This window comes from Saccopteryx leptura, chromosome 1, assembly GCF_036850995.1.
Source record: "Saccopteryx leptura isolate mSacLep1 chromosome 1, mSacLep1_pri_phased_curated, whole genome shotgun sequence".
Taxonomy (NCBI): domain Eukaryota; kingdom Metazoa; phylum Chordata; class Mammalia; order Chiroptera; family Emballonuridae; genus Saccopteryx; species Saccopteryx leptura.
In genome coordinates, this window is record NC_089503.1 from 110265214 (window position 1) to 110274314 (window position 9101).

The 9101-nt window shown below is 34.6% G+C and overlaps 1 pseudogene; it reads left to right on the forward strand.

Annotated features, from left to right (window-relative positions):
* Positions 1 to 8445: 8445 nt before the first annotated feature.
* Positions 8446 to 8855, forward strand: LOC136388999 (histone H3.3C-like; annotated as a pseudogene).
* The last annotated feature ends 246 nt before the right edge of the window (positions 8856 to 9101 follow it).

Below are 9101 nucleotides of genomic sequence, written 5' to 3' on the forward strand. Positions count from 1 at the left end.
ATACTGACTACAAGACAACAAAAGTAATCAGAGACAAAAATGATCATTTCATAATGATTGAAGTGACACTGAATCAAGAAGACATAACATTCTTAATATATATGCACCAAACCAAGGAGCACCAAAATATATAAGACAGCTACTGACTGACCTAAAAACAAAAACTGACAGAAATACAATCATACTTGGAGACCTCAATACGCTGCTGAGAACTCTAGATCATTCATCCAAACAGAAAATCAATAAAAAAAAAATAAGCCTTAAATGAAACACTAGAGCAATTGGCTATAATAGATATCTACAGGACATTTCATCCCAAAGTGACAGAGTACACATTTTTCTCTAGTGTACATGAAACATTCTCAAGAATTGATCATATGTTGGACCACAAAAATAACATCAGCAAATTCAGAAAAATCAAAATTGTTCCAAGCATATTTTCTGATCATAAAGCCTTGAAACTAGAATTCAACTGCAAAAAAGAGATAAAAAAGCCCACAAAAATTTGGAAACTAAACCACATACTTTTAAAAAATGAGTGGGTCAAAGAAGAAATAAGCGCAGAGATCAAAAGATATATACAGACAAATCAGAATCTCTGGGATGCAGCAAAAGCAGTAATAAGAGGGAATTTCATATCACTTTAGGCCAATATAAAAACACAAGAGAGAGCCCAAATAAACCACTTAACTTCACACCTTAAGGAACTAGAAAAAGAAAAACAAAGACAACCCAAAACCAGCCAAAAAAAGGAAATAATAAAAATCAAAGCATAAATAAATGAAATAGAGAATAGAAAAACTATAAAAAAATTAATAAAACAAGGAGCTGGTACTTTGAAAACTTCAACAAAATTGACAAACCCTTGACAAGATTCACCAAAGAAAAAATTGAAAGGACTCATATAAACAAAATACAAAATAAAAGAGGAGAAATCACCACACATATCAAAGATATACAAAGAATTATTGTAGAATACTATGAAAACCTATATGCCACCAAATTTCAACAATCTAGAAGATAGATAAATTCCTAGAGCAATACAACCTTCCTAGACTGAGTGATGAAGAAGCAGAAAGCCTAAACAGACCCATAAGCAGGGAGGAAATAGAAAAAACTATTAGGCCCTGGCCGGTTGGCTCAGTAGTAGAGCGTCGGCCCGGCGTGTAGAAGTCCTGGGTTTGATTCCCGGCCAGGGCACACAGGAGAAGCGCCTATCTGCTTCTCCACCCCTCCCCCTCTCCTTCCTTTCTGTCTCTCTCTTCCCCTCTCGCAGCTGAGGCTCCATTGGAGCAAAGATGGCCCGGGTGCTGGGGATGGCTGCTTGGCCTCTGCCCCGGGCGCTAGAGTGGCTCTGTCGCAGCAGAGTGACACCCCGGAGGGGCAGAGTATCGCCCCCTGGTGGGCAGAGCGTCGCCCCCTGGTGGGTGTGCCTGGTGGATCCCGGTCGGGCGCATGCGAGAGTCTGTCTGACTGTCTCTCCCCATTTCTAGCTTCAGAAAAATACAAAAAAAAAAAAAAAAAAGAAAAGAAAAAACTATTAAAAACCTCCCCAAAAATTAAAGTCCTGGCCCAGACGGCTATACTAGTAAATCCTATCAGACATTCAAAGACTTGCTTCTATTTTACTCAAAGTCCTCCATAAAGTTGAAGAAGAAGCAATACTTCCAAACGTATTTTATGAGGTCAACATAACCCTCATACAGAAACCTGGCAAAGACGGCACAAAAACAGAAAACTACAGACCAATATCTCTAAGGAATACAGATGCTAAAATACTAAACAAAATACTAGCAAATCAAATACAACAACATATTAAAAAAATAATATATCATGATCAAGTGGGATTCATCCCAGAATCTCAAGGATGGTTCAACATATGTAAAACGGTTAACGTAATACACCACATCAACAAAACAAAGAACAAAAACCACATGATCCTATCAATAGATGCAGAAAAGGCATTCGATAAAATACAACACAATTTTATGTTTAAAACACTCAACAAAATGGATATAGAAGAAAAATATCTCAACATGATAAAGGCCATTTATGATAAACCATCAGCTAACATCATATTAAATGGCATAAAACTGAGAACTTTTCCCCTTAAATCAAAAACAAGACAGGATTGTCCACTTTATTTAACGTGGTACTAAAAGTTCTAGCCCCAGCAATCAGACAAGATAAAGAAATAAAAGGCATCCATATTGGAAAAGAAGAATTAAAGTTTCACTTTTTGCAGATGATATGATCCTATACCTCAAAAACTCCAAAGACTCCACAAAAAGATTACTAGAAACAATAAACCAATACAGTAAGTTCACAGGATACAAAATTAATATACAAAAGTCCATAGCCTTTCTATATGCCAACAACAAAACATTAGAAAATGAACTAAAAAATAATAATCCCCTTCATGGTTGCTACCAAAAAATAAAATACCTAGGAATAAACATAACAAAGAATGTAAAGGACCTATATAAGGAAAACTACAAAGCATTGTTAAAGGAAATAAAAAAAGATACAATAAAGTAGAAAAATATTCACTGTTCTTGGATAGAAAGAATAAATATAATCAAAATGACCATATTACTCAAAGCAATATATAAATTTAATGCAATTGCCATAAAAATTCCAAACATTTTGTAAAGAAATGGAACAAAAAATCATCAGATCTACATGGAAGTATAAAAAACCCCAAATAGCCACAGCAATCCTAAGGAAAAAGAATGAGGCTGGGGGCATTACAATATCTGACTTCAAATTATATTATAGAGCCACTATAATCAAACCAGCATGGTATTGGTAGAAAATTAGACACTCAGACCAATGAAACAGAATAGAAAGTCCAGAAATAAAACCACATATATATGGTCAAATAATTTTTGATAAAGGAGAAAAGAAAGCCTCTTCAACTAATGGTGCTGGAAAAACTGGAAAGCCACATGCAAAAGAATGAAACTCGACTACAGTTTGTCCCTTTGTACTAAAATAAATTCAAAATGGATCAAAGACCTAAATTTAAGTCTTGAAACAATAAAGTACATAGAAGAAAACATAGGTACTAAACTCATGGACCTTGGTTTTAAAGAGCATTTTATGAATTTGACTCCAAAGGCAAGAGAAGTGAAGGCAAAGATAAATGAATGGGACTACATCAGACTAAGAAGTTTTTACACAGCAAGAGAAACTGACAACAAAATAAACAGACAGCCAACTAAATGAGAGATGATATTTTCAAACAACAGCTCAGATAAGGGCCTAATATCCAAAATATACACAGAACTCATAAAACTCAACAACAAACAATCCAATAAAAAAAAAAAAAAAAGGGAAGAGGACATGAACAGAAACTTCTCCCAGGAAGAAATACAAATGGCCAACAGATATATGAAAAGATGCTCATCTTCATTAGCTATTAAGGAAATGCAAATCAAAACTACAATGAGATACCACCTCACACCTGGTAGATTAGCTATTATCAACAAGACAGGTAATAGCAGGTGTTGGAGAGGCTGTGGAGAAAAAGGAACCCTCATCCACTGTTGGTGGGTATGTAAAGTAGTACAACCATTATGGAAGAAAGTATGGTGGTTCCTCAAAAAACTAAAAATAGAACTACCATATGACCCAGCAATCCCTCTACTGGGTATATACCCCCAAAATCAAAAACATTGGTACATAAAGACACATGCAGCCCCATGTTTATTGCAGTGTTGTTCACAGTGGCCAAGACATGGAAACAACCAAAAAGCCCTTCAATAGATGAATGGATAAAGAAGATGTGGTACATATATACTATAGAATAGTACTCAGCCATAAGAAATAATGACATCGGATCATTTACAACAAAATGAATGGATCTTGATAACATTATATGGAGTGAAATAAAGAAATCGGAAAAAACTAAGAACTGCATGATTCTATACGTAGGTGGGACATAAAAAAGAGAGAGACATGGAAAAGAGTGTGGTGGTCATGGGGGGTGGGGGGGAGAGGAAGAAGGGAGAGGGGAGATGAGAAGGGCACAAAGAAAAACAGATAGAAGGTGACAGAGGACAATTTGACTTTGGGTGATGAGTATGCAACATAATTGAATGATAAGATAACCTGGAGATGTTTTCTTTGAACATATGTATCCTAATTTTTTAATGTCACCCCATTAAAATTAATAAAAATTTATTAAATAAATAAATATGTAGGAAAAAATACATATAAACACAGGAGTGAGTATGAGATTGATTTCTCTTCCATTGATTTCTCTTTTGAAACTGCTGTCCACAATGAAATGAAATATTAACATGCCAGAAGAAATGATTAAAAATTCAGTCTAGTATTCTATATTTATTGAAAATATCCTTTAAAAATTGGGGGGAAATAAAAAAAAATATGTGGTAAACTGATGCTATGAGATTTACTACCAAGAGACCTGTAACACAAGATATACTTAAAAGAAGTTATTATGGCTAAAAAAATTTATAGTAAACTAAAACTCGGTTCTTCCTAATTTATCAAAGCAAATAGAAATGGTGAACATCTGAGTAAATATGCAAAGATATTTTTCTCTTTAATTTTTTTTAAAAGTAATGACTGCTTAAAGAAAAATAATAGCAATGGCTTATAAAAGAAGTAGAAAGACTATGTGTAAAAAAAAGAAAAATCTTAGAAAGAATATGTATGATAAAAGGAAAAGAGTGGCCTGACCTGTGGTGGCGCAGTGGGATAAAGCGTCGACCTGAAACACTGAGGTCGCCGGTTCGAAACCTTGGGCTTGCCTGATCAAGGCACATATGGGAGTTGATGCTTCCTGCTCCTCCCCCTTCTCTCTCTCTCTGTCTCTCTCTCTCACTCCTCTCTCTCTAAAAAATCAATAAATAAAATATTTTAAAAAAATAAAAATAAAAAAATAAAAAATAAAAAAAAAGGAAAAGAGTATGGGGACATTAATTGAGGCATGATGTAATATGTGCTTTATACCTAAGTGTTATATTATTTACTCATATTAGATTTTGAAATGAATTAGAAGCATATTGTATTCCTACAGCAATTATAAAAAGTAATACTAAAAATCAATAGAGAAGATAAAATGGAATGGTAAAATTACTTAATTTGATGAAAACAGAAAATGAGAAAAAGAAAAAAATGAGCCAAATCGAAAACAAATAGCAAGGAATTAGAATAAAATGATATCATTAATTCCAACTACAATAATATAAATGGAACTAATCACCTAATAAGTCAAAATTGTTATAATGAAAAAAAGCAAGAGTCAAATGCATGCTAATTACAAGATACATGTTTTAATAATAACAATACAAAGTAAATTTATGTCAGGAAATAGACTTTAGGACTAGTATTTCTAGATATGAAGATGAATGTTTTAAAATAAGAGTCCATTTTTCAAAAATAAATAACAATTCTAGATATATACCTAGCAATGGAGTTAAAATATATTGGAAGCAAAAACTGACCTACAAATACCTCAACCTTTAAATACATCTAATATTTAACCAATAATCATTTACTGATAGAACTAATAAATTTAAATCTTAAGTAGATACACATCTTTAGAATGGCTAACATCTAAAAACTGACACTAGCGATTTCAGTGAAAATACAGAGCAATGGATCCTCATTCACTGCTGATAGAAATGCAAAGGGGTATCAATCTAATAGTTTGAAAGTTTCTGACAAAGCTAGATAAAGTCTTAGCATGTGATCCAGCAGTTATGCTCATAGATATTTATTCACCTATTTTGAGGACATACCCACACACACACACAGAACTCCTTTTGAATATTTGGAGAACCTTCATTCATAATCTCCAAATTTGGAGGCAACCAAGATGTTTTTCAATAAGAGAATGGAAAAACAAAACAAATAACAGAATATTATTCAGCAATGAAAAAAATCAGCTAACAAGTCATGAAGTGACATAAGGTTTACATGCGTATCACTAAGTAAAAGAAGCTAGTCTAAAAATTTTACATATACTAGTTTCCAATTATAGGAGATTCTGAGAGGCAAACGCAGATAAAGATAAAAAGAGAGTAGTGGCCTGGATTTGGGAGAGACGGGAAGAAGTTGGATAGGGGAAACACCTGGGTTTTCAGAGCAGTGAAACCACTCTGTATGGTGCTGTTAGGGTGGATACATGACACTATGCGTTTGGAAAATCTGAGTATAGAATAAAGAGTAAACCAGAATTCATGCAGTTTTTAAAGAAATCATTTAGGAAATTTGGGGATATCAGGAAAAAAATGTAAATGGTGATAAACCAATTGAACTGTACTACAACTAAATGAAACAACCTCACTGAATGTGGTGAGGAAAATAGTGTTGATCTAAGTAACTTTGGAAAGGAGTGGTATGTAAATCCAAAGGCAAAATAAACTGTGCATGAGCACTGTACACTAATTGAAATTGCTTCCTTTGAGTGTGGAAGTTAATAGTATCGATTCTTTATTCATGTATACAGTACTGAAACCTTTTGTAAATGGATAACATATGATGGGAACTAAGTTTTTTACTGACTAGAAATTTATAGATAAGCATGACCAAGAGGCTAAAATGAGCCATAAGGTAATGAATGGTAGTTGGGATATTACCATGAATTTATGTCTAGCTTAATATAGATACAGATGGTCACGTACAGAAGTATATGTGGACAAGTGAAAATACATAGTACTTTACAGGCATATATGGCCTGGCTTTTTTCAGCTGAAAGAGCCTAAGAGCAAAGGCATTCCATAGTAACAAGCTTTCCCAGCAACCAAATCTTCATGTCTAATGCCCTTCTCCAATAAAGAGCACCAAGGGTCCTTAGAGAAATGGCTGATCTAATATTGGTGCCCGTAAAATACACAATATAAAAGATAATCCTATAATATGTTATTAAAAACCTCCACTCAGCCACCCACACGCATTTATGGGAATATGGCAAAATTACACCATGCATCAGAAAGAACGCTAGCATTCTGAGCATAAAATAAAGTAATATTGTGTAAAGACCCTAAATAAAAATAATATCCATAAATTTATATTGATATAAATAAATTATTTATATCTATAAATAAATGCTACTAGCATAAACAAACCTTGTGCAAATAAAAATTCACATAATTAATGTACATAGTCTGCCTTTAAGGAAATTGTGCAGAAATTGCCACTTTGTAATTGTAGATTAAAACAGTAACCTTCTTCCAAAGAATACAATACAGGAAAGGGGAAAAAACAGTTAACTTTTAAGTGGCGAAACTTGCAAATACTACATCAGCCATGCGACCAAAGATGTACTATCCATTTCAGCACAAATAACAACAACCTAAGGAATTATCACAGCCGAAAAGGAGCCTACAATTGGATGTCACAATCAAAGGTAATGCGGTCTCTTGGAAGGGATTCTGGAACAGAAGAAAAAAAAGCATTAGATAAAAATTAAGGAATTTGAAATAAACCTATATATTTTAGTTAATAACCATATATTTGTATTGGTTCATTAATTGTAATAAATGGACTTACTAACATAAAATGTTAGTAATAGAAGAAACTGGGAGCTCGGTATATAGAAACTTTCTGTACTATCTTTACAATTATTTTTATAAGTCCAAAACTATTCTAAAATTAAACATTTTTAAAATTATCAACAAAACACAGATTTGGACACATAATCAACTAACTTAATGTAATTTTCTCAGTGCAGTGCATCCAAAATGTGTATTGCACATTTTCTTTTTAAGTATAAATATATTTGAAATATTCACCCTGATAGACCTCATGCTGGGCCTTTAACATCCACCTCAGTTAATTAAAAATTATAACACAAGTACACATACACTTTCTGGCCTCAGATAAATAAAATTATCAATTAAAAAAAACAAACAAGCCTGGGTATATCAGGAAACAATGATCAGGCGACGGCACAGTGGATCAAGTATCAGCCTTGGATGCGGAGGACCCAATTTCCAAACGCGAGGTCACGGCTTGAGCGCAGGCTCACCAGCTTGAGTGTGGGGTCGCCAGCTTGAGCATAGGATCATAAATATGACCCCATGGTCACTGGCTTGAGCCCAAGGTCACTGGCGTGAGCAAGAAGTCACAGGCTCAGTTGGCGCCCAGGATCAAGGCACATATGAGAAAGCAATCAATGAACAACTAAGGAGCCACAACTATGAGTTGATGCTTCTTATCTCTCTCTCTCTCTCTCTCTCTCTTCCTAAAACAAAAACGGAAACAAAACAAAAACAAACAGAAAGATAGCTTTAAAAAATTCCAATATTTGGAAACTAAGAAACTGTTCTGATGTAATTATCAAATATAAAATGACAAAGGCGGTGTTCGCCAACACTGCGCGCCATGGTCTCTCTCTAAGGCCAGCGTCTCCTATAATTTGCTGAGCTCCAGCCCAAGGAGAAGGGGACTAAGTCAAGAGGTCTTTATACCATGGCTCTTACCAAACAGACTGCCCGCAATCCACGGGTGATAAAGCTCCTAGGAAGCAGCTGGCTACCAAAGCTGCTGGCAAGAGTGTGTCCTCTATTGGAGGGGTGAAGAAACCTCATCATTACAGGCCTGGTACTGTGGCATTTAGTGAAATTAGACATTATCAGAAGTTCCCTGAACTTCTGATTCGCAAGCTTCCCTTCCAGCGTCTGGTGTGAGAAATTGCTCAGGACTTCAAAACAGATCTGAGCTTCCAGAGTGCAGCTATTGGTGCATTGCAAGAGGCAAGTGAGGCCTATCTGGTTGGCCTTTTTAAAGTCACCAACCTGTGTGCTATCCATGCCAAAGGTGTAACAATTATGCCTAAAGACATCCAGCTAGCATGCAGCATACATGGAGAATGTGCTTAAGAATCCACTATGATGGGAAACATTTCATTATTTTTTAAAAAAGAATTCTCTTCTTCCTGTTATTGATAGTTCTGAACATTAGATTTTTTTCCCCATGGGGTCAAAAGGCACCTAAGTATATGATTACAAGTTGAAAATAGGGGACAGAAATCAGGTATTGGCAGTTTTTCCATTTTCATTTATGTGTGAATTTTTTAAGTTTAAACGTGGGGACATAAAGCATTAATGCAAGTCAAAATGTTTCAG